Raw genomic sequence first — 8,118 nt, forward strand, 5'->3', positions numbered from 1 at the left:
CAGAACTTGTACATAGTTTGATAAATTGATCTCTATTTCATGTTTTTTGGATGACATTGTAATTGGTACTTAAAATTTTCATTTCCAATTATTTATTGTTGATAGAGATAGAATAGATTTTGATATATTCACCTTGTATTCTACAATCTTTCTAAATTCTCTAATTGCTTCTAGTAACTTCTGTGATCGATTCCTTAGGATTTTCAACATGTAAGATCATGCTGTCTGCAAATAAAGACAGATTTATTTCTTTGTTTCTAACCTTTATTCATTTATTTCTTTTTCTTACATTATCACCCAGTCAATCATTCCAATATTATTTTGATTAGAAGTGGTAAGACATACATCTTAGGATCATTCTTGTTTTCTTTCTTGATTCCCACATCATATCATCATCATTAGATCATGTTGATTCTTCCTTTGAAATACATCTGGAGTCAGATGAGCTCTTATGCCCTCTATAGAGTAAGCTGGTTGAAAGTGTGGGCTCTAGAGCCAGAGTGCTTGGGTTCAGATCTTGACTTTACCAGATTCTGGCTAGATATACTTGGGCAGTTACCCAACTTCTTTGACTCAATTTTTTGATTTATGAAAAGAACATGATTATAATTACATCTACTTTATAGTAGGTTTTGTTGTTGTTTTGTGAGGACTAAGCCTTGGTTCATGGTGTGTGCAGTCTGAGTGTCAGTATCAAGTAGCTGCTTAAGTGGTCTCACTTCCAGTCCTGCCCACTTCAATCTATTCTCAACACAGCAGCCAGATGGATTGTCTGAAAAGATAAGTCAGAGCTTATCACTCTCTAGTTCAAAACCCTCTGGGGGTTCCCATTTCACAGGATGCTCAACAAATGCCCCCAGCTCCCAGTTCATATACTCCCTTCTGCAGGGAAGAGATGACAGGAAGTAGTGTAAATTGGCAGGGGAAGGCGAGGGTAGCTGCCCTCTCCCATCATGAGGCTGCCCTGCCCTCCCACAAGTGTGTGCTTGCCCAGCCCTAACTCCTATCTCCTCCCTGAGATAACAGGACCTCGCCACTGCACACAGACCAATCTCAAAGGGGCATTGGGCATGAAGCCCATTCTCAAAGGTTAGATGAGCAAGCTGGGAAGGCTGGAGAGACCCCAGTGAGGTCAGCCTGCCCGGCAGCCAATGTGGCTGATTTCTTGATGAGCTGTGTGTCATGTCTAGGTGGTCCTGAGGTCAGAGTAGGTCATTTGGCTTTGGAGGGGGCAGGGGTCTGCCTATGCCATCTTGTGGACAGGATCTAGTCTGGTGTTTGAATGTTCTCACCCTATGTTCAGGGCCTCAGAGGCTGAACTGGTAGGACCCTTGTGTTGGGCACCAGGGTTACAATGATGGATGAGACACAGGCCTGCCCTCACAGTGCTTACCCTCTATCATGGAGGCAGACAGGCAAATAGCCAGGAGGCAAGCACTGGAGTAGCAGGAACTCCCAGGAGGGTGGCTTGGGGATGTGGCAGGCAGAGGTTTCCAGGGAAGGCCACAGTCCAGTTTCTCAGGAGTAAAAATTGCACCAATCTTCATTGATTTCTTCAGGGATGGACACTCAGGATTTTCTTTCCAACAGTTTTGATAAGTGGAGCACTGCCACTCACTTCTCACCATGCCTGCACTCATGTCACCCGGTCATCCTGTGACTCAGGATCTTTGGCTGGAAGCCTAGCCAAGAGCTGTGCATCTCTCATCTCCAGCACAAGGGAAGCAGGAAGTTCTGTTGGGTGGTGAGCGTTCACTGCAGGCCCCACACTGCACTGGGCGCACGCTATGCAGGACTCCTCCTTGTTTGCAGCTCTGTTCTATGAGGTTGCCATCACGACTTCCATCCTAGAGATGGGCAAACCGAGGCTCAGAGTGGTTCTGTTTGATCCCAGCCACACAGCTAGGAGGCCCAGCCTGGACTCAAACACAGGGCTGTCAGTCTCCATGCATGAGCCCTTCCCACAGAACCCAGGACTTACCTTCCTGCCCTGGGACGTTCCCACGCAAGGGGCAAGTGCCATTTGTGGTGTCTCTCTTCCAGCCCCCAGGCATGCGAGTGTTGCAGAAGCCAGGGCTGTGATTCTAGGGGTTTTGGACCTGCCCCCAAACTTCAGCCCACTCTGGCAAACTTTTTACCCAGCCTCCAGAGTAGCCTTGGACAGTTCTCGTGACAAGCTAAACTCTGCAGCTGAACTCTACCACTTCACCACCTGCCCAGCAGGAACCAGCATTCTCGTTGGCCAGTCGCAGGGAGACACAGACTGACTGACACTCCTAGCTAAAGGTAGTTCCCCTTTGCAGCAAGTAATACATTAAGGCCCACAGTGATGCTACCACAGTTCCTTGTATCAAGCCCTTCCTGGGTGCCAGTTGGAGGTTCTCCATTAAATCCTTCACCTTAAATCTGAGTCAGAATTTTGATCCTTGTTTTGGGAAAAAGAAGCTCGGAGCGGTTATTTTTCACAGTTGTGGTATCTGATCTGAAACCCAACTGACCCAAAGTCCATGTTCTTACCCCCACAGACTCTCTTGCCTATCCACCCTCTCTCCCTTTATCTGACCCTGCCAAGAGCTGGGACAGCACCCTGTCCCACAGTCTGAGGAGCATCAGGTGTCTGAGATCAGTTTTCCCGATGCACCTGTTCAGGGGCACCGAGGACCCTGTGTGAACTCCTGCTCTGACCACCCCACTACTGGGTCCTCTAGGGCAGAGTGGAATAGCACCCTGGGACACACTGTTTTGCTCAGGGTTGTTCTCTGGACCAGGAGCCTGAATTAGGTGCCAGACTAAGGAGTCTGTGCTTTCTCTAGGGTTAGTTAGCAGGACACTGATGCATGTCCAGGAGACGTGACTGCAGAGATTAAGTCAGGTCACTGAGATGCTCCATGGCTCACCCTCCCAAGCCCCACCTTCACACGTCAGGAGCTGGGCCGAGGGCTCTCTGTCCTGGCTGCATGTTGTAATCCCCTGACCTGGATCCCACTAGAGATTCTGATTCAGTTGGTCTGGAGTGGGACAAAATTATGACTGTTTTTAGAAATCTCCCCTGCCCTAGATAATCCCCATTTGCAGACCCAGATGAGATCTTGATTTGAATAGTGCAAATTCCTGTCATGTCTTGCCCTCTGGCTCAGGCTCACAGATCCTGCAGGAGGTTCTGAACCGGAATCCAGTGGCAATGTGAGGAAGTGAGCCATGGGGGCTCTGTTGATGGCTGGCTGGGCTATCTGGAGAGCCAGGCTCTTCACACATCTGGGCAGAGGCTGGGCATATCCTGGGAAAGCAGATCCCAGTCCCTGGCTAGCCTCTCCCTCGAGGACTAACGAATTTTGGTGCTTTGAACTTTTTTCCTTGGAAGCCTGACTTTGCAGTCCTCTGGGTTTGGCTGAGTGCCGAGTTCCTTTTGCAGCCACAAAGCCAAGAGCCCACTGAATAGGATGCTTCCTGGAGAGCTCCCTAGGTGACAGGCATCATCCATTCTTCTTTCTCTCTTCATTCAGCTCTGTGGCTCACTCCTCTGTGGCAAACTCTCCACCACCGCTGAGTCAGGGAGACATAGCAACACAGATGACATATTTGCAGGACACAGCAGGGCGGGTGAGTGCTGGTAGGGCCAAGGGACAAGGCTGTGCACATTTGCCAGTCTGATCGAATGTTCCTGCTTTAGGCCTGCCTGTCCTCTGGCCAGACTCCAGGCCTATGTTCCACTCTGCTCTAGAGGACCCAGTAGTGGGGTGGTCAGAGCAGGAGTTCACATAGGGTCCTCGGTGCCCCTGAACAGGTGCATTGGGAAAACTGATCTCGGACACCTGATGCTCCTCAGACTGCAACCTCTCTGCCCACATGACATGGAGGTGGGAGGGGGAGCACTGAGGGGAGTCAGGGGTCTCAGAGCCCTTCCCGGCAGAACTCAGCCAACCTTCTCACCCTAGCCCCTCACCTGGGGAACTTCCTGTTTGATGGCTCCTCCTTCCTGCAGGAGAACATTGGTCAGCTGCTTGCCCCACAGGCCAGAGCCCTGGGGAGGCCCTGCACTTCTTCACACCTGGCCTGTTCTCACTGTGCTTCCAGACAAACTTTCCCAGCAGGAGTTGTGTGCTTGAAGAAGGGTCTGTGGCCCTGTTATCAAGAAGGTGTGGAAAACCCTGACACAGTGACAGGTAGCTTCCCAAAAGCCATGGAGCATTAGGGCCAGCCTGGAGGAGCCCTGAGCTCTGGTGTGGGTCCCCCGGGATCTGAGCCCTGATGAGAGTCTCCCACTCCTGTGCCCTGATGAGGGTCCCCCAGGCCTGTGCCCTGATGAGGGTCCCCCAGGCCTGTGTCTGATGAGGGTCTCCCAGACTCTGAGCTCTGCTAGTGGTCCCTCAGACACAAGCTCTGTGATGTCTTCTCAAAAAGGAACCTTCTGCTAGAAGACTCTGTCTCGGGTACCACAGCACAGCCAGGCGCTCTCACAGCACCTATTTTTGGAATAAAGGCCTCAGTAACTGACTGCCTTCCTTTCCCCTGGCTGTCCCTCCTTCTCTTTATCCCACGGTTCCCCCAACCTCCACCCCGAGTGAGTGCCTGCTGATCATCTGCTGATCATCCTCTGGACCCCTCCTTCCAGGAGCATTGTAGGCATATCTTTTTGGGGAGAATTCCAGCCTATGCTTTTCATTTTACCATCTGCTGTCCTGTGCCAGTCCCCTACTCTGTCCCCTCCCATTCCCTGTGCAGCTCCTCCCATCATGGGCAGCAGCCTGCAAAGGACTGATGGCTCAGGAGTTCCAGCCTGGCCAGCTTCTCCAAGAGGCCAGCACTTCACAGGAGCTGGTGTGGGTTTGGTGCTGGGCCCAGGGGGCTCACTTCCTGGGTAGAGGCAGTGAAGGAAGGCCTGTCTGGAGACCCAAAGGTGAAAAAGTGAGGATGGGACTTCCCTGGTGGCAGCAGTGGTGCCCCTCTTGCTACCACACTGCCACCATCATGGGTGGCATGCACACTCCCGGGAAGGGCCTGTCCGGTCAGCTCTCCCCTACCACCACAGTGTCCCCACCTGGCTGGAGCTGATGTCTGACAACATGAGGGCGCAGATCTACAAACTGGCCAAGAAGGGCCTGACTCCCTCACAGATTGGTATGATCCTGAGAGACTCACAAGGTGTTGCACAAGTAGGTTTCGTGACAGGCAATAAAATCTCGAGAATTCTTAAGTCCAAAGGACTTGTTCTGATCTTCCTGAGGATCTCTATCATTTAATTAAGAAAGCTGTTGCTGTTCAAAAGCATCTTCAGCAGAACAGAAAGGATAAAGTTGCTAAATTCCGTTTGATTCTTTTTTAAAAAATTAATTTATTTTAATTGGAGGCTAATTAATTTACAACATTGTGGTGGTTTTTGCCATACATTGACATGAATCAGACACAGGTGTATATGTGTCCCCCATCCTGAACCCCACTCCCACCTCCCTACCCATCCCATCCCTCTGGGTTGTCCCAGTGCACCAGCTTTGAGTGCCGTTTCATGCATCGAACTTGGATTGGTGATCTATTTCACATGTGGTAATATATGTGTTTCAATGCTATTTTCTCAAATCATCCCACCCTCGCCTTCTCCCACAGAGTCCAAAAGTCTGTTCTTTATATCTGTGTCTCTTTTGCTGTCTCGCATATACAGTTGTCATTACCATCTTTCTAAATTCCATATATATGGGTTAATATACTGTATGGGTGTTTTTCTTTCTGACTGACTTCACTCTGTATAATAGGCTTGCATCTGATTCTGATTGAGAGCTGTATTCACCAGTTGGCTCAATATTACAAGATGAAACAAGCCCTCCCCACCCCCCGCCCCACTCACAGTTGGAAATCCAAGTCATCCACAGCCTCTGCCCTGGTTGCATAAATTTGCCTATTGTACTCAAGCAATAAAATCATTGTTTAACAACAACGAAAAGGAATCCACCTGCCAATGCAGGGGACATGGGTTCCATCCCTGCTCCAGGAAGATTCCTTATGCTGTGGAGCAACTGAGCCCATGTGCCACAATTATTGAGCCTACGTATTGCAACCACTGAGGTCTGTGCTATGTTCCCCAACAAGAGAAGTCACTGAAATAAGAAGCCCACACACTACAATGAAGACCCACTGCAACCAAAAAGAAATAAATTTTAAAAAGAAGAAGAAGAGCAAAGATGGAGGGGAGGGCTCAAGGGGAGGAGGGGGTCAAAGATCATGGCCCTTCCCTGAGGTCTGGGAGGACTGGGCCCCCTTCCTGTGGGCAGATTTATGGCAGAGCCAGGCATCTGCCCCTTCCCATATATGCCATATATGGCTGCAGGTCATGACACAGGGACTGGAGAAAGAGGGGCAAAGTGAGAGAGGGAAGAGGGGAAGACCAACCTGAGTGAACTGGGCCCAGGAGGGCCTAATAACAGGGTTAAGGTGCAGAGTTGGGGTACCTGGTAGATTTGGGGATGGGGTGGGAGGCTGGGGTGGAGGAAGACAGGACAGTGTCTGAACAGCCACACTCCCACTTACCCACTTACAGTCCAGCGGGTTCCATTATTTTCAAATGTATTGATCCCCTTTTGATATCTAAGCTCTGATGTCTTTCACACGATTGACAGCATTTTAACCTTCTCTTTACGCTAATAACTCCCAGAAAGTAAACTAAAAGCAGCCTGTCTATTTAGGTATGGGCGTGGGACAAAACGTTTCCAAGCGCTGTTTAGGATGGGATGCTCAAAATTTTTAGAAAATCAGCTTTGATTCAATAGATTAATCCCTTTTTAGATTTGCTATATTGTTCTAACTCCATCAAATATACAACTTTTGTGTATTTGGATTTCAGTTGCATTTTTTTTTAAGAAGCTCAAAAGTAGTACCATTTTGCTTAAAAACACTTTTTCACTATGGGAATTTCAATCCTAAAAGAAAACATTAAAACAAATCCGCATGTGCCCATGACCAGCTTTAATAATTAACACATGATGGATCTTGTTTCATCTCTAGGCCCCACTCCCACTCCTTCCCCTGCCTCTGGCCACTGGATTCTTTTAAAGTAAATTCCAGACATATCATTTCATCTGTGTGTATTTAAGTTTCTAAGAAGGACTCTTTCTTCAAAAAGAATCCCATGCTACTGTGACACCTAAAAGTTGACCATCATTCCTCAATTATCATCAGATATTCCATTATGTTTAAGTTCTACAGTTGTCTCATTAATGGTTTTTTACAGATGATTTGTTTAAATCAGAATATGAAGTTCTCACATGGATTGAAGTTAATTGACATCTCTTAAGTCTCCTGTAATATCCAGCAGTTCTGCCTCTCTGTTTTTGTTGCTTTTTCATCATTTACTTATTGAACAAACTAAGTTATCTGTATTGTAGAGTATCCCATATTCTAGACTTTATTGATTGCACTCTCTTGTTGTCATTCACATATTTCTTTGTCCCTCCTTTTCCTGTGAATGGTAGTTAGGCCTGGAGGTTTAATCAGATTCATAGGCCATTTTCCTTTTCTTTTTAAACAATTATTTATTTTTGGCTGCACTTGGTCCTTGTTGCTTTGCCAAGCCTTTCTCTAGTTGCAGTGAGTGGGAGGCTACTCTTCATTGCGATACAAAGGCTTCTCATTATGGTGGCTTCTCTTGTTAAGGAGCATGGGCTCTAGATGCAAGGGCTCAGTAGTTGCAGCACATGTGGGCTATTTGTGGCTTAGTTGCTCCACCGCATGTGGAGTCTTCCCAGACCAGGGATCAAACCCATGTCCCCTGCATTGGCAGGTGGATTCTTATCCACTGCACCACCAGAGAAGTCTGGCAATTTTCTATAAGAACATTTCATAGATGGTGTGATTTCATTCTCATTTTATTGCAGCAAAAATCACATAAATGCCTGTTATCTCTGTTTTTGTGAGATATTCATTGTAGAGTGATGTACTGCAGCTTTTCATCAGCATTCTAGTTAGCAGTTTTAAAGGACAGTCACTAATGAACATTGCCTAGATTCATTATTACATTAGGGTACACAAAATGATTTTCAAATTCTCTTCACCTCTTTTGAATTTATTAGCTAAGATTCTTCTATAAAGAACTTTCCTACATCAACTATTTAGCTATGCTGAAGTATGATT

At 47.6% G+C, this 8,118-nt stretch overlaps 1 pseudogene; it reads left to right on the forward strand.

The window, feature by feature from the left end:
- Positions 1-4,968: 4,968 nt before the first annotated feature.
- On the forward strand, positions 4,969-5,884 carry LOC129645019 (40S ribosomal protein S13-like; annotated as a pseudogene).
- Positions 5,885-8,118: the final 2,234 nt, after the last annotated feature.

This window comes from Bubalus kerabau, chromosome 2 (assembly GCF_029407905.1).
Source record: "Bubalus kerabau isolate K-KA32 ecotype Philippines breed swamp buffalo chromosome 2, PCC_UOA_SB_1v2, whole genome shotgun sequence".
Lineage (NCBI taxonomy): Eukaryota > Metazoa > Chordata > Mammalia > Artiodactyla > Bovidae > Bubalus > Bubalus kerabau.